Source organism: Pipistrellus kuhlii, unplaced genomic scaffold (assembly GCF_014108245.1).
Source record: "Pipistrellus kuhlii isolate mPipKuh1 unplaced genomic scaffold, mPipKuh1.p scaffold_m20_p_16, whole genome shotgun sequence".
NCBI classification, from domain to species: Eukaryota; Metazoa; Chordata; class Mammalia; order Chiroptera; family Vespertilionidae; genus Pipistrellus; species Pipistrellus kuhlii.
Window position 1 is genome coordinate 34,225,552 of NW_023425471.1, and position 27,479 is coordinate 34,253,030.

Below are 27,479 nucleotides of genomic sequence, written 5' to 3' on the forward strand. Positions count from 1 at the left end.
CACAGTTAGTGCAAGAGAAGGTTAAGAGGCCTCTGGCTTTAGTAGCCAGGGCAGCCTGGATTGCCTGCTTTGTTAGGCCTTTATTGGAATTTTTATCTTTGGATGCAATCAGCAGGGTGAGCAATCTTGGGAGGACATATGTTTACATTGTCCTCTAGGCAAGGGCATCCAGGGATTAAGCATAAGGATTCCAGTAAACACCAAGGATCTGCACATGCACAGGCTTGTTTGGAAAGGTCAAGGAATAAATAGGGGCATTGCCTTTGACACTCCCCTAAGTCTCCTCTAAGTCGGAATGCCGATAAACAGGGCAGGCGCCTTCTACACACTTCCCTTTTCTAAGAATGCCCTCCTTACAACTATCCAACCTAGTCTCATGTTTCCCAACAGAGCTTTACATTTTAGGTAAACCAGTCTGGCTGTGATAGAGACAAAGGATTTGACATGTGGAAAGAAAGAAAGCAGGGAGATCAGTTAGAAGATGTTTGCTATAGCCCAAGAGAGCTATGAACAAATTCTGAGCTCAGTCAGCTACAATGGGAATATAAGGTTCTGAGCCTTGTGGAGTATCTTATATACTCAAAAGCTAATATGCTCATTAGACCAAATAGCAGAACAACCATCTGGACGACCTTCCAGATGAAGCTGGGCTGCAAGGGCTGAGCTTCTTGCAGGAATTTCATGCATTGGGCCTCTAGTAGGTTGATAAGCTCAAGAGATCTGGAAGGGAAATAATGACCTCAGAAAAGGATCTTTTAACTTTGGAGGGCTTCTGTGTATCTTCTTCTCTCTGTCTTGTTTTAGTCATAAGGGACAGAATCACTGTTTCTGAGCCCTACTCTAATTCCATAAATTCCAGGCAATTTTTTAAGTACATGGCCTCACATATTTTTCAGATATGTTTCTATGAAAACTATTGAATAGATGGCAACCAAATAACAGTAATTAAATGACTTGTAGTTAGGATGACCATATATTGCATTTTGCAAAGAGATACACCCTGTTGACTACTGATTAACAGCATAATTATTTTAGTCTATTAATAATAGCACCTCCTTTCATTCTCAAAAGTGCTCTGGTTTGGATAGTAAATTTTATGGTCACCCTAACTTATAATAGCTTCCCCATTTGACTATTCTTCAGGGAGAAGAAAAGCAAACATAAAAATGTTAATAAATTCATCTTTTGGATATAAACCAAGAGAGATTTGTTCATGTACAAAGGCCTATAGAAAAGTAAAACAATGGAAATCTAGATAAAATGGGCATCAAGGTAATCATTTAATGACATATAATAGACTTGATCCTCTAATAATTATTGAGTTCTTTCAATTTACTTTTTCTCCCTGTGTACTAAATTTTGTGTAACATTGAAAGCCTTACTATCCCTTGTTACTTAAACATTTCAACAGAGTGCCCTAAGGCCTTGGAGGAAATTAGGAGGTTGTGACTGGTTTCTAGGTCCCTGACTGTTCTCCTTTCAGAGTCATCCTTCATACTGTCTTCTGTGATCCTGTGAGAAGCCAAAGCAAGCTTGCTCAGTAGGGCTCCTGGTGAAATATCAAGAATTCTGCACTAAATCATCACCTCACTCATGCTAGGTCCACATAGGGCAGACAGAAGAGAAAGAAGTATAACAACTTTGTTTTGTGGCACACTGTTCTGTCACATCAAAATTGGTTTTTGATACACCTCAAACCCTGTTTTCACACTCTGCCCATAAAGCTAAAATATAATTCTGGCCTGTGTAAGCCAATATGAAACTGATGGACAAATAGAGTACTGAAGCAAAGAAGATGGGGAGAAAACTAAAATCATATTTTATTCTTTCTACCCATCTTACTTTCATAAAGGGCATAAAGTAATAAAATAAATAAGCAGTTCTGGTCATGAATTACAATCATTAGCAATAATCAAAAAAGAAATTATCACTACATTGCCTCACTCTCTTTTTTTCCCTTTGTCTTTAGTTTTAAAATGAATTAAGAGTCCTGCAAACTCTTACAGGTTCAACAGCTTGAATAACATACTAACTCAAAAGATTAATACTTGGCTCTTTTATCTCTGTAACAGTCTGATGCCTTCAAGCTTTCTAAAATGAAATTGAATTTGAATAAGGATAGCACTCCTGAGATCTGTAAATTGTCAGTTCTCAAAAGGTTCCTTCTCTGTATTCCATAGTTTCTTAAAAGCCTATATGACACATAATTTGGACCCAATTCTAAGTATAAAATGTAACATGCATGTCAAAAATGTTCTTTTTAAGGAACTGATATGCTCTTCAAATCCATTAAATCTAAAAGATATCTACATAAACTTTATCCACAGAAGATGGTTTGGCATGGTCAGCATGGACTTTTGCAAAGAGGTAAAAAAGGGGGATTTCTTCAGCATCCCTTACCCCCAGGTGGGCGCAGAAGAGGTACTAAATCAGTTACTATCACCATCTGTTCTATTATTTACTATGTTACACTGTAATTTATCTATTTGTCTATATATTAAATATCTCCCCCACTAGACTCCATGAACTGCTTGAGGGTAGGGGTTGTTTCCCATTCATCTTTATTTCTCTGGCACCAAGTATGAAAGGAATTCAGTAAATTGTTTTTGAATAAGTGAATAGGGTCTTATTTTAATTTTGTTAGAGGCCTTACATATATAAAACTCAACACTAAGTAAGTGTTCAGTAAATATTAACTATTTGCTAGAATGCTGTCAGATTAAGCTGTACTGGAGTAGATTCCTACTGGCTGTTAAATTTTCAGACTTTTGCATGTTGGTTGTTAAATTATGGGTAGTTCAAAGTAGCTTGTGGTGGGAGTATTTACACCGTGGAAATTGGCAAATGTGAAAACGCTGCACACAGGACCACCACCCACACGACCACCATCAAAGCCAGCTGTTTAACATTTATCAGATCACCAATTGAGGTCAGACAACATACTCTTCTGGGCCTTGAATCCCTCTAAATGTTTTAATGTGCACATATGATAAGATATACATGTGATATGTGTTGGCTTTAGGAGAGAAAAATGGGAAAAGGAAAGGAATGTGAAAAAAGGGAGGTAACCTACCAGCAACTGAGAGAAGCTCCAAACCCAAACTCCCATCATAGCTTGCCTCCCTCAGAAAATGGCCTTTGCAACCATTTGTGATAGTCTACTAGTGGGTTTAATTTGGGCCCACAAATAAGAATTGGCTGATGATCTCAAAAGTGGCAAATCAAATCCCTGAGAAAGAAACTTTACAAGATACAGTATTGGCACTATAAAGATTTTCTAACTGTTTTTAAGTTTTCCACAGTGAAATAGGTTACATTGAAAACTAGAGTTCTTTGAGTAAATTAGGAATGTTCTCATGGAAGCTACATTCAAAGGTGCAGAGATGTTGCAGAGTGAATTGTCACTAGTTGGTCCTCTACCATCCTGCTTTTCCAAGTCTGAACTGCAGACTTCTCCAGACTTCTCCAAACCTGCTGAATCAGGATCTGCATTTTAATGAGAATTTCAGGTTATTCACATGAAAATTAAAGTTTGAGAGGGCGGCCCTAACCAGTTCGGCTCAGTGGATAGAGCAGGCACAGCCCCAGTGGGGGAGGGGGGGTAGAAAGCAGCTGATTCTAACTCTATCCCTCTCCCTTCCTCTCTGTTAAAAAAAAAAAAATCAATAAAATATATTTTTTAAATAAATAAATAAAGTTTGAGAAAGCTTTGCCCTCAATCACCTATAAGGCCCCACTTTAGGGTTCTAGGCCTCTATCATCTCTATCATGACTTTGATGAAAGACACAAATCATTCTTTGAATATTTTTCAGGAAATAAAATATCAGCATAACACACCTCTACATTAAACTCCAGATACAAGTTCCAAACTAATCTCAACACACTTAATGATAGGCAATAATCAGCAAGATAACATTCAAAAGTCATCTTGCTGATTATTGAAATCTATGTTTAGACAAATTCTAAAACAAAGGAATCAGGCAAATTCACAGGAATAAGGCTTACAAAGCATTCAAGTGACTGACACAGGCAATTCATCTTCTTATCCTTGTGTCTTATATCCTCAGCTCTTTTCATTTGTTCTATGGGGGTTACATTATTGAGTGAGTTTTCTGAAGTCACTGCAGGAATAGACAACAACCATTTAGCAAGGCTCTTAGTAACAACCTCTGCTCCTTTGGGGGTCTTCCCTCCTCTCACTGAGCCTGGAACAGAGCTCTTTAGCTAGTGGGTGCCCAATCACTGCTATTGACTCACACTATTAATAGCATTTTAGATATTGCCTTGTTACTATACATTTCATTTACTACAAAGTCTGTGTAACACAGCAACAACATGAATCCATGATATCGTGGATGAAAGGAACCACATGATAACCTGACAGGCTCAGGGAAGGCCTGCATAGCAGCCTTGCAGACTCAGAGACCTAAAGTAACCACAAAGGATGGTCTAAAATTAAACTTTAACTAAAAGCAATTATGGTGGCGAGTCACCTCCTAGGCCAGTATCTTCACTGACAAGGTCAACATTACTTTAACTGAGCCTATCTGTCTTTTTGCATCTATAATAACATTAGAGGCCTGGTGCATGAACATTTATGCACTAGAGGTAGGGTCCCTCAGCTTCTTCTCCCCCCTCACAGTCCAGGAGCCCTCAGGGGTGGGAGGTGACCTGATGATCAGGGGAAGGTGACACCCCCATCACACCTCTGCTGCTGCCACTGCTGACAGCACAAGCCTCAGCTGGCCCTGGTTACCTGAGCCTCAAGCAGCCCTGGGCAGCTGGAAAGCCAACATCTGAGGCTTGCCTGCGCCTTAGGCCCACCCTGGGTGGCTGGGCATCCCACATCTGAGGCTTGCCTGTGCCTCTGGCATCAGCAGAGCAGCTGACATCCAAAGTTTGCCTGTGCTTCAGGCTGGCCCTGAACTGCTGAGGGATAAGGGAACTGGGGTACCTGATGCCCAGCCTTGCCATGTGCCTGCCACCCAACAGGGCTGAGGGGACTGGATGCTGCATTTTGTGGCTGTGGGCACAGCCATCTTTGAGGGCATGATGGTCAATTAGCATATCCCCTCTTTATTAGATAGGATACCCTTTGAAATGTCTAGGTAACTTGTAAGTTCCCTTTTTCTGGACCCCTTGGGCATAACCTAATGTGCTGGGTGCCAGGACAGATACCACAAATTCCTTCATTATCATGTTTACTTTTTATCCAATCCCAGAAGTATCCTCGCTTTGCTTTCTCCTGTCTGTCTAGTCTATCACCAATGGATTTCATGTAACCCACCTACATCCCTTTCCTTTGATTGCAATGTATAAATACAAATGTAACCTGCCAATTCCCAGAGCATTATCTCAGTTCATTGAGGTTCTGCTTCCTGGCAATTGTCAACAGATTGGCTCAAATAAACTCACAAAAAATTATTTACAGGTTTGAATGTTTTTAAATTAACATACTATAACTATCAGTGTTTCCCAAAGTGATCTAATCCATTGACCACTTCTGAGGAACCTTGCCTCTTCCAGATTTCTGTTGAGTAAAACTGAGTTGGTGATCTTTCTCTTAAGGTCCACACAGTAAATATTTTAGGCCTTGTGTGTCTGTTACAACTACTTCAAAACAGCCATTAAATAAACAAACCAATGAGAGAACAAGCATAACTATATTCATGAAAACTTTATCTACCAATACAGCATGCCACAGTTTGCTGACTCTGAGGTAGAAGATTGTATGATAAGAAGACAAGGGGTCTCCTCTTGTACTTACTCCAGTACATATTGTTCCATTTCACATGGATTGGCCCTCTCTTCAACACAGGAAGCCAAATGGATCTTCCTTGTTCATTATAAGCCAATGAGTATGATCCAGACACATGTGTAGACAAAATGTTGAAAGTAAGAAAGGCACATTCACACAAATATGTCTTCTTTTCTTCCCACTTCCACTTCTTTCCTCTTCTGTCCTGGTATAAATGCAAAGCTCTATTATATATTTTTTTATCTTTCTCAATCTGATTCTGGAGGAAATTTCACTCACTAAAAATTCTTCTTTGACTCTAATGTTGCAGAAAAACCAAAGAAATACCAAGCACACTTCCTAGAGCAAGGGAGGGACCCTGTTTATTAACACTAGTGGACTCTGGGAATAATTACGAAATCAGAGTCTGCTCCTAGAAATTCCCGAATCTGCCACCGAGTGCTAGGGACTGGGATGGCACATACTGCCTGCTTCCTTTCAGTCCCTAGCCTTCAATTCCCTTGAATGATCTGGAAGCCTAGATACTTGACTTCTTCCTGACAAATCTGTGCCTTTTTCTTAGACACCCAATAACCTGTTTCAGTTAGTAGTCTCAGAAGGGCTCATGTTCCCTCCCAGCACTGAGATCCTGTGGAGCTGGCCAGTAGGAGGTCATTTGGAGTAGAACACACCCCAAGTCCTGTCCTGGGAACTTAGACAGTTCAGATGCTAGCACTCCACTAAAAAGTGTGGGAGTTCTAGAATCCTTGTGGCAGTCTGGTCCAAGTGAATTGCTCCTTGGTCCCTGTAGTTGGGTTTTCCCATTCAAAAGCGAAGAGAGGCTGACTGGAAGGCACTAATTGAAGACAGAAAAAGACATCTTTTAGATCTAGGCATGTAAACCATTCGGCCTCTGATGGGATCAGTCCTAGAAGAGTGGAGGGGTTCATCAGTGCTTAATGCAGGGTTATAACAGCCTCATTAATAGCCCATAGATCCTGCACCAGGCAGTAGTCATTACTCTCAGGTTTTTTGATAGGCAAGAGAGGGGTGTTCCATGGAGACCTGCATCGTTTAAAAAATCCCCACCAGGCCAAAACCGGTTTGGCTCAATGGTAGAGCGTCGGTCTGCGGACTGAAAGGTCCCAGGTTTGATTCCAGTCAAGGGCAGTACATTGGTTGTGGGCACATCGCCAGTAAGGGGTATGCAAGAATCAGCTGGTCGATGTTTCTCTGTCATCGACATTTCTATCTCTCTATCCCTCTCTCCTCCTCTCTGTAAAAAATCAATAAAATATATTTTAAATAAATAAATAAATAAATAAATAATCCCCACCAAAGCATCCAATGAACCTGGATTCCTAGGCAAGCTTCTCTTGGAAATGGATATTGGTGGATTTTAACAGGCTGTACTCCAGGCTTTAACTCAATTAGCACAGGGGCATGGTCCTTAGCCATGCCTGGAGGATTCCCTTCTGCCCAGACCAGCAGGAATTCTTTCTCTAATTCAGGTTCTAATGATGAGGCCTTTGTCTGTGGGTAAAAGTCTCCATTCTTCCTCCCTCAGCACAAAGAGGATCATTGGGGAGGTCTCCTCATTTAGGTGAAGCTGTGCTGAGCCATCTGAAGCAAAAGTGATTTCTGCCCCCATTTTGGCTAAAAGGTCTCTACCCATTAGAGGCACTGAACATGTTTGGCAAGTATAGGAATTCATGAATTACTTGATGACCGCCAAGTTGGCATCGGCAAGGGCGGCAGAATTGTCTACGGATCTGGTCTCCAGTAACTCCAATAATGGTGACCTCCTGTTGTGAGAGAGGCTCTACTTACTGAGTGCTCAGCTCCCATATCAACCATAAAGTCCACAATCTGGCCCACAATTTTCATTCTGACCATGGGCATGTGGGAACCTAGCTGAAATGAGCCCAGTCTGTCCTAGTCGGAATATGCCATTGCTAAGCCCAATGAGATCTGCTTCAAGTGGCTCTGACTGGGCAGAAAGGGGGGCAGAAAAGGGGGCCCAGTCTTTTTACTTTGCCATTTGGGACATTCATTCTTCCCGTGTCCTGTTTCCTTACAATAGGCACAATGGTCTCATCTCAGGCTCACTCTTTCTTTCCCCCTGGTCTGTATCCTTGCTGATCTGTCTGACAGCCTGAACCTCTAAAAGCTGCTGCTATTATATTGTCCCTTCTTTGTATTTCCTTTTATTCCTCCTTCCTTACTGCACTGTCTCCTGTCTGAATTGATGAAAACCTTATTAGCTATTCTAGCAGAAACTGCAAACCCTTCCAGTTTCTGTCATTTTCTCCTGATGACAGGCTGGACTTGGCCTATAAAAACAACATTTACCATGGTTTGATTTTCTGGGGCCTCAGGTCTAAAGGGGGTGTAGATCCAATATGCCTCACACAGTCTCTCATAGAAAGCTGCTGGACTTTCATCGGGCTTCTGGAAAACCTCAGAGATTTTAAACATGTTTGTGGGCTTCTTGTCTCTGGCCCTGATGCCCTGGAGGAAGACCAGCTGATATCGTTCTAGCCTGGTCCTTCCATCTTCTGAGTTCGGGTTCCAATCAGGTTCCTCATCTGAGAAGGCTTTCCTGGCCCATCTGTCTGAATCTAATATTCCTGCTGGGGCAGAGCTGCTTGCAGTCCACCCAGGTGGGCTTCTGGGTCTGGAAGATCATTTCTAGGAGGTCTACCACGGCCTGAGGTTTTTCAGAATAAGCTGAATTCAATTCAAGTTGTAAAGGGCTGATAATAACAGACTGGCCCTCCCTCCTGCAAAGTCCCATCTCAACCAACTACTTTGGCACCCCAAATCTCCCTTAGAGGATCTGACGTGCTGGTTGTGGCCTGAGCCCTTGATTGGATAAACTCAAGTGCGGCCCAACTGGCTCTGGAGAACTTGGTTGAGTAGAAACGGAAGGGGGCGCTGTTTCTAGACCTTTCAGACCAGCTGGAGAAGCACTTGGAGCAGCCTGTGGTACACACGGAGACTAGCGGAACTTCCTCAGGGGATCCTGGCAGAACAAGGGGTTGAGTTCCCTTCTGAGAGACTTGTTTCTTTTTTCCTACTACTAAAACCTTACAGAACCAGACCCAAGGCAGCAAGATTTGAGCAATTCCTAACCAGCTGTCTATGTTAGGGAACTGATCTGGGTGTCCAGGTCTATCTTGACTACATTCCAGACCACCCTGACTAGTCCTACATCTAAATAGCCTTTCGGGGACAAGCTGACCCCAAAGGCTGGCCATTCTAACTCACAGAATTTCCTCAGTGTTTTGGGGTTAATTTTAATAGCATAGTCCTCAATAAAACCCTTTTTAAATTTTTTCTAATCTGCAATTAGGAACAATGGGTTTACTTTGTCCCAACCCCATGATGATTGGTGGCGAGAGACAGACAAGAGTGCAGGGAAATTTATTAAAAGCTTGGAGGGTCTCCTTAAAGAAAAGATACTTAATCAGCACAGGCAGGGCCAGGGTGGGTAAAATCTCTCCACCCTGCGAAGCTGTGAGTCCCACCCCTGAAAGTCCCAGCCAGCCAAAAGAGACAAGAAAAGCTGCAAATACTTCAAGTCTATCCCAGAATTCCAAAATTTCAACTTAACACAGCAAAACCACAGAGAAAACCAAAGTCCCTAGTACACAAACATAGACAGAAATTTTTATCAACTATCCCTCCATGATAGAGAGCAAACGTCTCTGAAAACTAACTCAACAGCGCTGCTAGAGACTTTTGCGGACCATCACGGGTTCAGCTTTTAGTAAATCAAATGTTTTAACCAGATGAGCAAATAGAAAATCAAAGTAGCTTTCGCTTTCACACAGACCAGTTAATCAGCAGATAATTATACCAAGACAGACAAACATCCTTACTCACATTCTCTCAGTAGACTAGCCCAGACTGGAGCTGAGCAGATAATCCCCAACTCTCCAGATGGGCATGGGGACACTCCTGGCACCCACACCCAGGACCAGAATTCTTGACCGACGTCTTGGTGAGAACCTACTGGAGGAGTTAAGACTGTGTCCAGCCCCCCTTCTCGGTAACAAATGGGCTAGTCCCACACACAAACAAACAGAAGAGTGAACCCATAATTCCTTAATCGAATCTGAATTCACTCACCTCTGGAGTCCTGATTCCTGATTTACCTGACGAAGTCCTATGACTTCCACTCACTTGAAGTGGGCCTGACTGATTGGGACCCCTACCTTACTGATTCTGTCCACAGGTCCAGAGGTGACTGTCCACTTTCTCCAGATGCCGGCGGGGTCTTGGGCTGAGGTCCAGGAGCACCTGGAGTCCCATTCAATTCTGCTAAAATCAGCAGTACATGCCTTTTGGAGGCCTGTCCCACGCTCCTGGGGCCCAAACCACATCCACTAACCAACAGGAGGCAAAAGCCAAACGCGGTTTGCTTCCCAGTTCAGGAAACCAAATGTTGCAGAAGACCAAAGAAATACTAAGGCTTGTCTCATTTTTTATTCTTGTAAGTATATTTCCAGCAGGACATGTTCTCACTCATATGGGGGAAATGGTGAACAACATAGACTGATGAAAAAGAACAGACCCAGAGATAAGGAGCCATGGGTCAGACTCTTGGACCTCAAAGTGAGGGTGGGGATAAAAAGGAGACATCAACCAAAGGACTTATGTGCACACATATGAGCCTAACCAGTGGTCAAGGACAATAGGGAGGGTAGGGGTATGGGAGGGGGTGAATTGGAATGGGGGGTTGAGGACAAATATGTGATACCTTAATCAATGAAGAAATTTTTAAAAAAAGAAATTCTAAGCATGATTCCTAGAGAAAGGGAGGGACCCAGTTTATTAACCCTAGTAGACACCTGGAATAATTTCCAAATCAGAGTGAAGAAATATGCAGAGGGCCTCACTTTTTATAACCTTCTGGGGTATTTGTCTTGCAAATATGGTTCTGCCCCCTTTTAAGAGCTTTCAGGAAGGCCCCCAGGTGTTGGGGGTCTCCAGGCCATGTCAGATGATCTGTCCTGAGGCCAGCCATAATGACCTCCCTGCCCACCCAGGGTAGTGCATTGTTCACAGTTTTTATGGCCTGACATGCCTTGGAAGACCAGTTTCCTCCACACTAATAATGGAGACAAACAGGCCCCTGAGCCAAGACTGAGCTCAGTTGCCTGAAGAAATCTAGATTGAGAAAATTGGAAGACATTTTGCTTTTTATTTTCTACCAGTCATGCCAAAGGGGTGATCATTACAGAAAGCAGCCCTGCCCTCTGGGGAGAAGGGAGAGGAGGCTAACTAATTCCCTCTAAATCTGTTTAGTTCCAAGTCCATGAGACTCCTTCCCATGACACCACTTCTCACACTGACTTATTTAACCAATTTGAAGAGGATTAAGGGCTTGGTTGACACTTACAAAGGAGTTTCATGTGCTCCAATTGAAAACAAGTCCTGGCAGCTTTGAGCAATACTACAATGAGTTAGAATGTCAGATAAAGGAAGGAGGAGGTTGTATCCTATTATGAATTCAAGCTGATATCAGAAAGGCCTTAAAGGTTCTGTTTTAATTTGCAAATTGAGATTTACCAGAAGCCAGGAAAGACAAACAGTCTTCATCAATGCAGCATTTTTGCAAGTTTAATCCACAAGTTCACAGTTTCTCTGACCCTTGTGGTCTTCGAGATTGCTTTGCTTCTCCCAGAACACCATGCAATAAAAGGAAGCTGATCAATGAAGAGAGACCTCCGCTGCATGTGAAAAGATAGCTATGGGGAACTATAAAAACCGTTTTTATTTCATGGCTGAGAATATCTAATATTTTTCCAATATTTTAAAGTCAGGATTTTTACCCTGCTTAAAACAAAACATGAAGGGGGGAAAAATCATTTTGATACTTGTTAGAAACACTGATTTGAGCTCTGCTCCTGCAGGGATTTAGGGGTTAATTCATTTATTTGAGAAGAGAGACAGTACAGAGTAAGATAACCCAGCTGTTATAATTTTGAAGTAAGCATAAATGTGATTTAGAAGTGTATTCACCTTGTTATGTGCCTGCTAGTGGAAGATAGTAGTGAAATCCTCAGCAGAGGCACAAATTGCAGTGATCTTAATGAACTGGAGCCTGACAACCATCAAGAAATAGCCACAACATCTGCAATACAGAGAGCAAGCAAGGGAGAAAACAATGATAAACAGGGAAAATGTTAATATTCAATTTCTTCTTCACAAGACATGCATCAAATATCCCTAGCTTCTTTCCCTAAAGATACAAATGAATATGGGCTATTTCCCCTTTCACCAAAACTGAATGTTGAAAAGAAGGAAGCTTCAATCTCATTGACTAATTCAGCTGTTCTTTTAAATTGAAATTTTAAACATATGGGCACACAAACCAATCTATATGCAGAACAATTCTTTGAACAGCATGCAAACGGTTTTGGGATTACATGCTAGGTATCACACAAGTGAATTTTCACAGTACAAAAGAATGAATTCCTTATTGTGACACTTGAGATGACAATTCTAAAGAATTTCAGCTCAACTTTAAATTGCTCCTTCCAACTGCTATATTTTTTTCCGTAGGAGATTAACACCCTTCTTTACTTCTGGTTTCTTCCACTAAATAATTGCTCATCTCTACTAAAAAGTGGTTCATCAATCTTTTCATTCATTTAGTTATTTAAGAAACATGTATTGAGAAACTCTTCTGTGTCTAGTACAATCTTAAACACCAGAAATAGAGAAATAAGTGTGGCATAAAGCCATTAAAATTTGCATCCCTAATAGATATGAAAGACATATATGGAAACTAGTTATGCCAAAAGAGAAAGGGAAACATATCCCTAATTTGAGATTTTTGTTTTAATATAATAAGTCTCCCTTTTAGCCCTGTATAACACTGTGACCTTATGTTTTTATTTATTTATGTGTATCTCTGAGAAATTCCTCTTATTAGTCATCTTTCTTGACAAAAACAAAGAAACAAACAAAAAAACACACAACAAAAACAATAAGCCAGAGCCTACCATTGTATGTAGGACACTGACTACCAGGATGGTACAGTTGTGAGTATACAAATCCAATTTATTCTTATACTAGAGGCCCGATGCACAAATTTGTGCAGGAGGTGGAGGGGGAGGCAATTGGGGCCTGCCAGCTGTGGGGAGGGACCACAGGAAGTTGACCAGCAGGACCCAATCTAGTTGTGCAGATGTAGTAAGATAGCGGCAAGCAAAGACCACAGACAGAATGCCCCAAAATTGCCTGAACATCAGCCATGCACTGAGGTAGAAATACAGCTCTATTTTGTTGCCACACTCTGGCTGCCTCCCTCTCCCTGGGGTAGAGTTGCTGACAGACAGATCATCTATCCTACTTCAACCACACATTTTCTCAGCGCTCCACCCACAAGCATGATAGGTAGCTGACTTCAGCCAATGGTGGCACACCAGCATAAGAGCACTTCCTAATTAGCAGTTGGGAGCCCAGAAAGGCACTGGCCAAGCTACAGTAGAAGTGGCTGATGGGGGCAGAAGGGCAAGTGGCATGCACAGTGCAGTGGCAGAGGTAAGATGATAGTAGTCCTTACTTTATGTCATTGTAGTTAGGCTGCTGCCTTGCCCTTTTTGTCCTCTCCTAGCTGCTACTCTGTCTCAATCAGCATCAAGGTCACTCTCTTCCTATGGGCTTCCTGGAGCCTTAGGTGGGGAGTAGGGACTGACAGGGGGAGGGACCGCAGGAGGTTGGCCAAAGTGGAAGGTGGCTATGGGAGCTTACTGACCACCATGGGACAGCTCCTGCATTGAGCATCTGTCCCCTGGTGGTCATTGTGCATCATAGTGACTGGTTGACCAGTTGTTCCCGGTCATTCTGGTCATTCAGTCATAACAATCACTTAGGCATATATATATATAGTGGCCTGGTGCATGAGATTCATGCAAAGAAGGGGGGGGCTTCCCTCAGCCCAGCCTGCACCCTCTCCAATTGGGGACCCCTGTGGGATCAGGCCTAACCCAGCAGTTGGACATCAATCTCACAATCTGGGACCTCTGGCTCCTAATCGCTCACCTGCCTGCCTGCCTGCCTGCTCACCCCCAACTGCTCTCCCCTGCCAGCCTGATCTCGACCCCAACTGCCTCTGCCTGCCTGATCTTGCCTTCAACTGCCCTCCCCAGCAGGCCTGGTTGCCCCCAACTGCCCTCCACTGCAGGCCTGATCTTGCCTCCAACTGCCTTCCTCTGCCAGACAATTTGATTCTGATTATTCTGTTTCTATGCCAGTCAGCGTCAAAAGCTCTGCCTCACAGGCAGCCATTGGCTCCTCACACTTCATCTAGATTTGGTTCTGATTGGTTAGTTTCTATGCCAATCAGCATCAAAAGCTCCGCCTCCTAGGCAGCCATTGGTTCCTCACAGTTGACCCAGATTTGGTACTGATTGGTCAGTTTCTATGTCAGTGTATCTGGACCTATCAACGGGGCCTGATCAGAAAGGCAGGGCTGATCAGTAGCCCTGGTGGAGGCCTGGAGAGAAATGGAGGTGCGGCTGCTGGCCAAACTGGGAGAGAAAGAGAGAGGCAAGAGCTGATCAAAAGCTGCCACAGATACAATAGATCAGACCCTGCTTCTCTCTTTAGGCCTCTCTCTGGCCCTGATTTACAGCTCCCTCAGCAGTCGGTGCTGGGGCACCACACCTGCAGCAGAAGCCATGGCAACCCAGTGCTGACTGCAGGACTGACTTTGGGTTGGTCAAGCCTCGGTTGTTACTGGTTATTACAACCCAGGGCTTTTATATATTAGGATTATTAGTGTATCATTTTTTATATGAACAACTGCAAACCTACTTTTGTACCACCCTGTATTACACAGTGAGGTTTTCAGCTGCTGATTCTGCCCCAGCTCATTCACCTTTTTTTTTTGCTGATGAGTATAGCCATTGAGGAGAAGAGAAGATGGGAAAGGAGAAAAACCTCTTTAAATATTAAGGTATTTCATGGTCTAATACAGTGGTCTGCAAACTCATTAGTCAACAGAGCCAAATATCAACAGTATAATGATTAAAATTTCTTTTGAGAGCCAATTTTTTTTTAATTTAAACTTCTTCTAACACCACTTCTTCAAAATAGATTCACCCAGACCATGGTATTTTATGGAAGAGCCACACTCACGGGGCCAAAGAGCTGCATTTGGTTCGCTAGCCTCAGTTTGCTGACCACAGGTCTAATAAATGTGATGATATATAATCAGTATACATTGGTCAGTCATCTGTTCTGATTGCTCACTCTTTTAATATCATCCTGGATCTAGGTACAAAATTTATTATACAAAATATAGGGAATTGAAAAAGAATATGATATATACATCAGTGGAATTGTTAATCAGTCTTTAAAAACAAGGAAATCCTACCATATGTAACAACATGGATGATCACAGAGGACCTTATGCTAAGTAAAATAAGCCAAACCCAGATGAATAAATACTGCCTGATTCCATTTGTATACCTATTATAATAGTCAAATTCATAGAAACAGAGTAGAATGGTCATTAAGAGGGGCTGGTGGGAGTGTGGGAAACTGTTGTTCAATGAGAATAAATTTCAGTTATACAAGATAACTAGAGATCTGCTGTACAACAAGATAACAGTTTTGTATTGTCCACTTAAAAGTTTTCTACAGCGCAGATCTCATGTTAAATGTTCTTACTGCAATAAAAAGTTGAAGAACTCAAAAAAATAAGGAAATTTGAGTTTCAAAAAGACTCAGTTAGAGATGAGCTACCTCCTGGGATGAGTCTTTATATGATAAAGAGTGAGGCCTGCAAAAGAGGACTGGGGGGTCTTTCTAGACAAGAGAGACAAACTTAATATGAAATATCATGATGAGTGTGGGTGGAGAGAAGTAGATGAGATCAGAACAGAAATGTATACTGGTCAAAAATTGTAACTGGTTTTGAATGACACATTAAGGAGCTTGGACTGTATATTAAGAACCATGAGGGAGAGAGAATCCAAGATGGCTGCTCGGGTAGGCAACTAGCCGCAGCCGCACACAACAATTTCAATAAAATACAACTAAAATATAAAATGGACATTACCCAGAACTACAGAAAAGTCGACTGACTGGAAATTCTACAACCAGAAGCAAGGAGAAAACCAGAAGGAAGCGCAGAGGAGCTGTAAAAGCCCAAGGTACGGAGACACATGGCTCGCGTGGAGAGGACAGAGCCGGAGAGGAGGGAGGCCAAGTGCCTGGCTGGCGGTCCCAAGCGGGAAGGAGAGAAAAGCTCCGACTGTGCTGGGCCCAGCTCCAACTGCTCTGAACCCCAATTCTAGGCCAGACCCCGGGGACCCAGGCTCATCCATAGGGAGCCGGGCTGTAAGGCGGGACTCCAGGGAAGCGGCGAAAGGAGGTCCCCGGAGGCGCGCACACTGTGCAGAGAAGGACCGGCCGGCTGTGCCGCGGGATTGCCCTGACGGGAAGGAGACAGGGGCTCCAGACTGCTCTGAACACCACCTCCAATCCCACTACCAACTGAACTGAACCCTAATACCGGACTCATTGGGGGAGAGCATAGACAGTTTGGCAGCAGGCGAAAATCGAGGGCACCTTTCTCTCAGAGGCGCTCGCAACAAGTACTGAAGGACCCTGAGTCTCAGGAGTCACATAGGGCGGGGCTGACGGAAGCCGAGGCTGTAGGCTCCACCCTGAAACCCCGCCCCATCAGGAAAGCTGCCTGCGAAAATGCCTAAACCAAATAGATCACAAACGAAAGAAAAGGAGGACAAAAAGCGACTGGATATAGAGTTCAAAACCACACTTATAAGGTTGTTCAAGAATCTCCTAGAAAAGGCCGATAAAATAAACAAGACCTATGAGGATATGAAAAGGGATCAACTAGAAATAATAAGGGATCAACAAGAAATAAAGAATACATTGTCTGAAATAAAAAATATTTTATGGAGTCCTAAAAACAGAATGGAAGATCGCAAGAATCAAGTCAAAGATTTGGCACATAAAGAGCCAGAAGACACTCCTCCGCAGACACAAGAAGGCCAGAGAATCCAGAAAGTTGAAGATAATGTAAGAAACCTCTGGGACAACTTCAAGCGAACCAACATCAGAATTATGGGGGTCCCAGAAGATGAGAGAGAGCAAGATATCAAAAACATACTGAAAGAAATAGTGACAGAAAACTTTCCCCACCTGGTGAAAGAATTAGACTTACAAGTCCAGGAAGCGCACAGAACTCCAAACAAAAGGAATCCAAAGAGGACCACACCAAGACAATTCATAATTAAGATTCCAAGAGCAAAAGACAAAGAGAGAATATTAAAAGAAGCAAGAGCAAAGAAGGTAGTTACCTATAAAGGAGCACCTATACGATTGTCAGCTGATTTCTCAACAGAAACCATGCAGGCCAGACGGGAATGGCAAGAAATATTCAAGGTGATGAATAGCAAGAACCTACAGCCAAAGATAATCTATCCAGCAAAGCTATCACTCAGATTCGAAGGTCAGATAAAGAGCTTCACTAATAAAAAAAAGCTAAAGGAGTTCATCACCACCAAACCAGAATTATATGAATTGCTGAAGGGAGATCTTTCAGAAGAGAAAGTAAATAAAGATAAAAATTATGAACAACAAATACGTAACTATCAACAAGTGAATCTAAAAACCAAGGAAACTAAAAAAAAAAAAAAAAATCTGAGGAACAATATTAACTGTTGACTATAATAGAATCAGAGGTATGGAAGGGGAGTGAACTGTTTATTCTTGGGGAAAAGGGGAGAGGGGGATGTGGGAAGAGACTGAACATAAACTGTGCACCTATGGATGAGGACAATGGGGGGTGGGGAAAGGGCAGAGGGTGGGGTGAGAAGGGGGGGAAAGGAACATTTGTAATAATATGAACAATAAAATTTTATTTAAAAAAAAAAAAAAAAAAAAGAACCATGAGGCACCATGAGACTTAAAGCAAGTGCCTTTCTGAGAAGATGGCATTGAAAACAAAGGAAGTCCCCGCCCCTCCCAAAGTAGAAGCCAAAGCAAAGGCTTGAAGGAAAGAAAGCAGTGTTGAAAGGCGTCCATAGTGAGAAGATCTGCAGGTCATCCATCTTCCAACAGCCCAAGACACTGCCAAAGGCAGCACAGATATCCTCAGAAGAGCACCCCCAAGCAATATAAGCTTGGCCACTATGCCATCATTAAGTTCCCTCTGACTACTGAGTCATCTATGAAGAAGAAAGAAGACAAGACCTTGTGCTGAATGTCAAGGCCAACAAGGACAAGATCAAACAGGTTGTGAAGAAGATCTGACATTGACGTAGCGAAGGTCAAGCCCTGATCAGGCCTGGTGGAGAGAAGAAAGCATACATTCCATTGACTCCCGACTATGATGCTTTGGATGTTGCCAACAAAATTGGGATCATCTACACTGAGTTCAGCTGGCCAATTCTAAATTCAAAAAAGTAGTTTCACTGTAAAAACAAATAGACTTAAGCAAGGCAAGTTATGGAGAGGGACTTGATCATGTGATCTAATTTGCATCTGAAATGGTTACTCCTGTTACAGCACACGTGTCAAACACAAGGCCCGCGGGCCAAATCCGTCCCGCCAGGCCTTGCAATGTGGTCCGCACCGCGCTGTCATCACTGCACTCCGCTGCGTTTCCATCACAATGACAATTTATGACTGTTCAGTAAACCATTCGGCCCGCGATTTAGGCTGGATTTTAGATTTTGGCCCCTTCTCTGATTGAGTTTGACACCCCTATGTTACAGGATGGAGAATGAATTGGGCAAAGACAGGGAATGAAGATAGTTTTGAATACCTGAGATCTGGAATTTTGTAGGACTGGAACTGCAAAAGGGACAGGTTACATGAGTTTTGAGAGGCAAATAAACTGGAGGAAAGTAAAGTTGTCTGTGTAGTAAATGCCTCCTTATAGGAAAGAGCAATTGGAATGGAATTGGGGAAGGAGTGAGTGCAAACTTTGGAGGTTATAACCTGATAATGAGTTCTTGGCATTCAACATTTCTTGGGTGGTGTGGTTCAAATTATGTGTGACATTGTGATTAATGATAAATATATATATTGGTTTCAGTCCAAGGTTCCTGACTCAGAGCTCCCAAAACCCTTGGTATTTCCTAAGCAATAAGAGCTATGGGAGTATCTTTTGTTATATTGTCATTTGTCCTCAGTTCAGAGCTTGTTATTTATAACAAGTCTCTTTCTACAACAACTGAATTTATGCTAATGAGGTGACTTTTGGAAATCCCCTCAAAATGGAGCGGGGGGGGGGGGGGGGGGGCACTGGTTGCCAGGGGAACTGACTGAGATTAGAGGGTTGGAACTTTCAGTCCAAACAGCTGGATAAACCTGCAGGTGGAATTAATCATCAATGGCTAATGATTTAATCAATCACGCCTCTGTAATGAAGCCTCCACAAAACTCCAAAAGGACAGAGTTCAGAGAGCTTCCAGATTGTGAACCAGAATGCATCCATGTGCCGCAATGCAGAGCCTCAAATTCCACAGGGACAGATGCTTCTGTGTGTGTTCAGGACCTTGTCCTATGTATCTCTTCATCTGGCTATTGATTCCAATCCTTTCATGTTCTTCCCACCAAACAGGTGATCTGGTGAGTAATCTGGTTTCCTGAGTTCTGTGAGTGGCTCTAGCAAATTCATTGAACCCAAGAAAAGGGTCATGGAAGTCTCTGATCTACAACCAGCCCATTGGAAGCACAGGTGACAGCCTGGTCTTGTGACTGGCATCTGAAGTGAGGGCAGTTTTGTGAGGCTGAGCACTTAACCTGTCTGATGCTATCTCCAAGTAGATAGTCTCAAAATTGAGTTGAATTGTAGCACAGCCAGCTGGTTTCAAGGAACTGCTTGTTGTGGGGGGGAAAGCATATGTTGGTATTTATGCAGAATTGCAGTGTAATGGAAATGTCTACTGTGTAGCCACGGAAGTCAAATGCAGAGGCAGGGGTAGAAGCAGACAAAGCCAAGGCTACAAGAGATTCACAATTCTGATTGTGTATCAGAATCATCTGTAGTGGTTTTAAAAGTCACAGAAGCTAGGTTCGCATCCACATAGATTCTGTATAATAGAAGTCAAGCATATGCACTTAAAAATCTGTTGCAGATGTTTCTAAGATGTAAGCTAAATTGGCAGCCCCTGAGCTTAAGTTGGATGGTTATCCATACAAAGCCTGAATGTCCAGATGACAGCAATTTCTGTAAGGATAGAAAGTGAAGTCTTCACTGAATGTGAGATAGTGAGCAGTCAGAGTAAGAAAAGGGAAGAGGAACCAACTATGGCATAGCTGGAGGGCAAGAAGTTCAAAGGGGCAGGGGTTTTTACTGGAGGGTGAAGGTTTTAACTTAGCATCATAGAGCAAAGGGTGCAGGTGTAAATCTCACCTTCCAAAGCTGACTTCTTTAAACTGGTTCACACAGCCTTTTGCTCATCTCCACTTCACCCTTGGCATTTCCAAATTTCTACTTCACTTTATTCTGTGAAGAAATGGCTTCAGGGTTGTTCTCATATTCTGAAGCTCTACTTTCCACTTTTCAGAGCTCATTGCCATCTTTTAGATATTTCATTCACTTTTAGATGGCTGTAGCTCCTGGGGGAATAAAGTGAATCCTGTGGACTTGAATCCAGAAATTTTTAAATATAAATTATTTGCTATAAGGTTCAGCAGCCCACTTCTTATAGCTGGCTTGCAAGATATTTATATGAAAGAGGATTAGGATGGAGTGTTATGAGATCATGTAAATTAGGTCATTTTCAGGGAGGAAAAAAAAAGGAATTTTACAGTGGAGTATTTGGACTAAAAGAAGTTCCAAGTGACTGTCTCTAGCAGTAGTAGTTGTAATGAAGCATTGCAAAGAAATGAAGGGCACAAATCTTGTTCATCTAATATATTTTATTATCATTTTAATTGCTTTCATTATAACAGTAATGCAAGCTCCATGTAAAAATACTGAATGATTCAGAGGTGTCTGGAGTAAAAGTACATGTCGTTGTCGTCGCACCACTCCTACACCCCTCCTCTAGTGTGCACCTCTGTCCAGAGCTTTTCCGATACATTTATAAAATATGTATAGGGGATTTGGGAGTGGCCAGGGAGAAGTCAATGGGGGAAAAGAAGACATATGCAATACTTTAAACTAGGGGTGTCGAACTCAATCAGAGAAGGGGCCAAAATCTAAAATCCAGCCTAAATCGCGGGCCGAATGGTTTACTGAACAGTCATAAACTGTCATTGTGATGGAAACGCAGCGGAGTGCAGTGATGACAGCGCAGTGCGGGCCACATTGCAAGGCCTGGCGGGACGGATTTGGCCCGCGGGCCTTGTGTTTGACACATGTGCTTTAAACAATAAAGAATTAAAAATGTGTGTGTGTGTGTGTGTGTGTGTGTGTGTGTGTGTGTGCGCGCGCGCGCCCGCGCACTAACATACACTGGGACAAAAGTAAGTCTACAATTGTTCATATGAAAAATATAATAAATAATATTACAAGAATAAACTGCATTTCACATACTTATTGAAGGTGGTGCGGATAGCACCAGGTGTCTGACTGATGGGATCAGACCAGATCTTGGTTCAGCAGCCTTAGTACTTGGGTTCTGGCTAGGAAAGAATTCAGAGCAAGACCCAAACTGTAAGAGAACATTTATTTGGAAAATCACTGAGGCATAAGAAGTAATTTCTAAAAGAAGTGGGCTCAGGAAACAAGTTATGGAGACAAAGGAAGGGCCTTTGGAGCTTGTCAGTGAGGAAGCTAATGGTAGCATGCCTGTGGTCGGGAGAGGGTGATGAAGAGGGAAGGTGATAGAGGAAGAAGAGGAGGAGGGAAGGAAAAGGAAAGGAAAGACACAAGATGAGGCATGCTCTGAGGAGGGAGAGCACACTGGGTCCTCTGTCCTAAGAGTTTTAAGGGTGGAGGTTTTAGGGGCGGTCCCAGGGGAAGATCTCAATAGAATATTCAGTGACTTTCCAGGTTGTGTCCATTCAGGTTGTGGTCTCCACTGATTGGCTGGCACCAGGGCAGGGGGGCATTATTCAATGCAGTTGGTCCTAAGGTCAGCCTTGGCTGGTTTTGTTCCTTATCTGAGCCTGGAACTGAAGTACTATTAAGACCTAGATGTTATCTCTAGGTTGGAAAGGTCAGGAGGTCCAAACCTCATAACCAGTGATATGCTAGAGGAGGAAGCCACCCTGGGGGCGACACCCCATCCTATAATTGATTGTCCATTGCTGGACACCTGGCATTTTTTCACCCTGGTGACCTTCTTTACCTGGCCCATTATCCTTGCTCTGCTGGTGTCTAACTGCCTACCACATGCTCAGCATTGTAAACCTACTTTTGCCCCACCCTATATGTATTATGCATTTTCATACCTTTTTTTTATTAGCAATATATCATAAATATCTTTCTGTATCAATACACATGGATCAACTTCATTCTTTTTAGTATCTGATAATATTTCATAGTATGGAATGTTTTTAAATATGCACCCTTTTTTGGATGTTTACTTCAAATTTCTTATTTTTATAAAAGTAATTCTTCCATAAACTTCCTTGAGCACATATTTTTGTATGCATGTGTTAATATTTCTATAGCATATATTCATAAAAGAGTTGCTAGATCAAAGGATATGCATATTTAAAACGTTGCTAGATTATTGCCCATGTCCTTCAAAAACTTTACATATCCACAAATATCAAGTGTTCATTTTTTCACTCTCTTGCTAGTTGTGTGAGTATCATCAATATTTTACATTTTTAAGCTAGCTTATTATTTTCATTTCCATTTCTTTGACTTTAAGTAAGGCTTCTTTGATTTTAAATAATTCTATTAAGTGTCAAGATCTCTCTTGAATTTCTTCTTTATATACATTAGCCTTCTTGCAGAGGGTTGTCTTCTTCTTAATGATTTATAGGAGTTCTTTATATATTGTGGCTATGCATTCTTTGTTCAACGTGTATATTAAAAATAGTTTCTCCTGCCGAAACCGGTTTGGCTCAGTAGTAGAGCATCGGTCTGTGGACTGAAAGGTCCCAGGTTTGATTCTGGTCAAGGGTATGTACATTGGTTGCGGGCACATCCCCAGTAGGGGGTGTGCAAGAGGCAGCTGGTTGATGTTTCTCTCTCATCGATGTTTCTAGCTTGCTATCTCTCTCTCCCTTCCTCTCTGTAAAAAATCAATAAAATATATTTTTAAAATAAATAAATAAAATAAAAATAGTTTCTCCAAATCCAATGCCTATATTTTTGTTTAGGATTCCTTTCATAATACAGAAAGAGTTTTTAAATTTTTTGTGTAGTCACATGTTTTCATTTCTTCCTTTATGGCTTCTGGCTTTTATGTTCTGCATAGGAAAGACTTTCTCACACTCAAGATTATTTTAAAGATAGATCTCACTCATCTAGGGGAAATGGTGAACAACATAGACTGATGAACAAGAACAGACCCAGAGATAAGGAGACATGGGTCAGACTGTTGGACCTCAAAGGGAGGGTGGGGATAAAAGGGAGAGATCAACCAAAGGACTTATGTGCACACATAGGAGCCTAACCAGTGGTCAAGGACAATAGGGAGGTGGGGGCATAAGTGGGGAGAGGTGGGGGATTGGAATGGGGGGGGGTTGAGGACAAATATGTGATACCTTAATCAATAAAGACATTAATTTAAAAAATAAATATTTCCTGCCCTAGCCACTTTGGTTCAGTAAATAGAGTGTTGGCCCATGGACTTAAGGGTCCCTGGTTTGATTCTGGTCAAGGGCATGACCTTATTTGCAGGCTTGATCCCCGGCTCTGTGCAGGAGACAGCCAATGAATAAGTCTCTCTCACATTGATGTTTCTCTCTGTCTTCTCCCCCTCTCTTCCACTTTCTCTAAAAATCAACGAAAAAATATCATCGGATGAGAATTTTTAAAAATGTATTTGTTTAGATTTATTTATACTTGTTAATATGTCTCCCAGTAGAAAACATTAAAACTTTTTTTAAAATATATTTTTTATTGTTTCAGAGAGGAAGGGAGCGGGGGAGATAGAGGGAAACATTGATGAGACAGAATCATTGACTGGCTGCCTCCTGCATGCCCTCTATTGGGGATCGAGCCCACAACCCAGGCATGTGCCCTTGACCAGAACCGAACCTGGGACCTTTCAGTCCATAGGCCGACACTCTATCCACTGAGCAAAACCGGCTAGGGCTAAAATTTTAGTTTTAAAAATAATATTCTCTAATATAAAAACTCTTCACAAAGCTCAACTGGCCTCTTCTCTCATCCTCTAATTACCTGGAATTAGTGTAACATTTTTTGTACTGGTCTAACTCTCATAGAAAACCACAGAGTAATTAGCAAGTATTGGGTCGGCAACTAAGTAATTGCGGATTTCACACATATATGGCTTCAGTTGAATTTTTAGGTTTGCAGACGTAGTACAAATGTAAAACACATTTTGTTATTTGATAGTTGGCTATTCAGCTGTTAATCAGTAAAAAAAGTTTTTTGATCTGTTTTGTAGTTTTCGTTTGGCGTTCGTTGAAAAATGGAAAATCAAAAGGAACATTTTCGTCATATTTTGCTTTTTTATTTCCGCAAAGGGAAAAACGCATCGCCAGCTCATAAAAAGTTATGTGCTGTTTATGGTGACGAAGCCTTAAAAGAACGGCAGTGTCAAAATTGGTTTGCCAAATTTCGTTCTGGTGATTTTTCACTCAAAGATGAAAAACACTCTGGTCGTCCAGTTGAAGTTGATGACGCCCTAATCAAAGCAATAATCAATTCGGACTGTCACAGTACAACACGTGAGATTGCAGAGAAGCTTCATGTATCACATACATGCATTGAAAATCACTTAAAACAACTTGGCTATGTTCAAAAACTCGATACATGGGTTCCTCGCGAACTGAAAGAATCACAGTTAACGCAACGCATTAGCAGCTGCGATTTGCTAACGAAACGTAATGAAAATGATCCATTTTTTAAACGACTGATAACTGGCGATGAAAAATGGGTTGTTTATAACAATATCAAGCGGAAAAGATCATGGAGCAGGCCAGGTGAACCAACTCAAACAACATCAAAAGCTGATATTCATCAAAAGAAGGTTTTGTTATCAGTTTGGTGGGATTACAAAGGAATTGTCTACTTTGAACTCTTACCACCCAACCGAACGATCAATTCTGATGTCTACATTGAACAACTAACGAAATTAAACAATGCAGTTGAAGAAAAGCGGCCCGAATTGACAAATCGAAAAGGTGTTGTATTCCATCATGACAATGCAAGGCCACACACATCTTTGGTCACTCGGCAAAAATTAATGGAGCTTGGTTGGGATGTTTTGCCACATCCACCATATAGTCCTGACCTTGCACCATCTGATTACTTTTTGTTTCGATCTTTACAAAACTCCTTGAATGGTAAAAATTTCAATAATGATGATGATGTCAAATCGTACCTGATTCAGTTTTTTGCTAACAAAAACCAGAAGTTTTTTGAACGTGGGATTATGATGCTGCCTGAAAGATGGCAAAAGGTCATTGATCAAAATGGGCAATACATTACAGAATAAAGTTATTTAGTTCCATGAAAAAATTGCCTTTGATTTTCTTTAAAAAATCCGCACGTACTTAGTTGCCGACCCAATAGAAGGCACATCAAAGGCAAATGACACTATTTTGGCTTGTAAGGATAATTGTTAGTTTACTGATAAAAATCAATTTTTATCGGCTCACTTATTCTCCATAATAAGGCCACTGTGGCACTTCCTGCTCAAGGCATATAAGTGAAAATAAGTTCATATTTAATTTTAATAAATGCTGTCTGTGGGAAGCCTGGACAGAAATGAGCAGATGTTAGAACCATATGATAATAGTGTGGCAGGGTAAAAGAACCTGTGCATTTATATGGCACACCTGGTGTTTATACTTTTGCAACTTTTATAACTGTAGCATCTGGCCCTTTGCTGCTGTTCTTTAATTTTCAAATACCCAGGATCTTATGTCTCTTGCAGAGTAGACATGTCCATCAGAAGAAATAAAGAGCAGTAAACATAATCATGAATTGTGCAGAGAGACTTTGGCTGCCCCACAAGGAACTTGTTTTTAAATCGGTAGTAAAATTTTAAAATATAAGAAAACATTTAGATCAGTCTTTCCCAGCTCATAAGAGGCAAGAAGGGTTCACTCAAGGGTTGCAATATCATCTAACTGCACTGCAAATTTTCCCAATATTTAAATTGTCAATAAAGATAACTTATGGGGAATATTTAAAATACTTACAGCATTCTAGGCTCAAAGTTATGCCACTTGTATTCTGTTTGGTCAAAGTATTGTAGGCTGAGGCGGAAAAAAAGAATATAATTTGATGTAACTCTAGTTTGCTTGAATTTTGTGATTTTATCTGAGATTTAGAGGGTGCTCATGTGTTAAATGTAAAATAGTTCATCTAAATTTAAAAATTGAATTTAAGAAATTACTTGACACACACGTAGTGCTATATTCAAGTTCATTTACTCTTAAGTCCTCTGGAGTTTTCAGGATGAGAACTTAGTATACACTTCAGAATAGAGAATAAGATCTGATTTCTATAAAAAGTCATATTTCCGGAAGATGACCACAATTTTGGCAAAGCAACTTTTTCAGAAATCACATCCTACTTGGGTTTTTGTGATATTGAATCTACTGGGGTTTATCAGATATCAAATTTATATAAGATTTTCATGAACTGGATAGATTTTAGTGAGGAGGAAATCCCTCAGGTGACAACCTTAACCCTCTAAATCAAGAATGGAAAGCACTTAGTGGGGGTAATGAATCATGGATTCTTTCTCATTGAGTACCCGCAAGATTCAACCAGGCCTACTCCCAGGCATTCGGAGTTGGTTTATGGAACAAGCCAGAAATGATAGACAGCAGGCATGAAACAGGAAGAAAAGAGAACCAGGTCAATGATGCATTACCAGGTGGACCACCACTCAGAGTGTTCAGTCATTATAGGACCATCTAATTTAAATTTACCTCATGAAATGCAATCCAAGACCAACCACCTAAAAAGGAAAAGCATTTAACCAACATCTCTATTTCCTATTGGCTAAAAGTTACCCTACAGGGTGGTAAATTTCCCCACCTGCTCCCGGGTTGCTCCTGTTTGAATGCCAGTTGCCTTCTTGGAGCATCCCTGGGCGAGGAATCAGAGAAACTCTGGGCCCAGAAGTTTCTGGGGCTGACTAGCAGATCCTTAGCGACAGATGAATAGATTACTCCAATACAGTTTCCCTGTGAAAGGGAGGACTAAGGGATTGCCTGGCTCAAGGTACCAAGCAGCCTCACTTGCCTGCCTCGTTTGCCTGCCTCATTAGCCTTTTATTATAACAGCAGTTTGAGGTCAAGTTTATCTTTTAGGCACAATCAGTAGGATGAGTAATCTTGGGAAGACGTAAGTGTTTACATTATTCTCAAGGCAAGGGCATCCAGGGATTAAGCATAAGAATTCCAGTAAACATCTGGGGGTTTGCACTTGTGCACAGACTTGTTTGGAAAAGTCAAGGAATAATTAGGGGCTCCGCCTTCGGCACTCCCCTAAGTCGGATTTCTGGTAAACAGGGCAGGCAGCTTTCCACACACTTCCCTTTTCTCAAAATGTCCTCCTTACAAACTTTCCAACCAATCTCATGTGCTCCCCAACAAGAAGTGAGAGTCATTTGTGGCTGGCCAAAAAAC

General features: G+C 41.8%; 1 long non-coding RNA gene across 1 annotated transcript; it reads right to left on the reverse strand.

Annotated features, from left to right (window-relative positions):
* Nucleotides 1-101: 101 nt before the first annotated feature.
* On the reverse strand, nucleotides 102-27,453 carry LOC123652443. Its single transcript, XR_006741798.1, has 2 exons — nucleotides 27,335-27,453; nucleotides 102-280 (listed from the first exon to the last, which is right to left on the reverse strand). It is a non-coding gene; the product is annotated as an uncharacterized LOC123652443 (long non-coding RNA).
* Nucleotides 27,454-27,479: the final 26 nt, after the last annotated feature.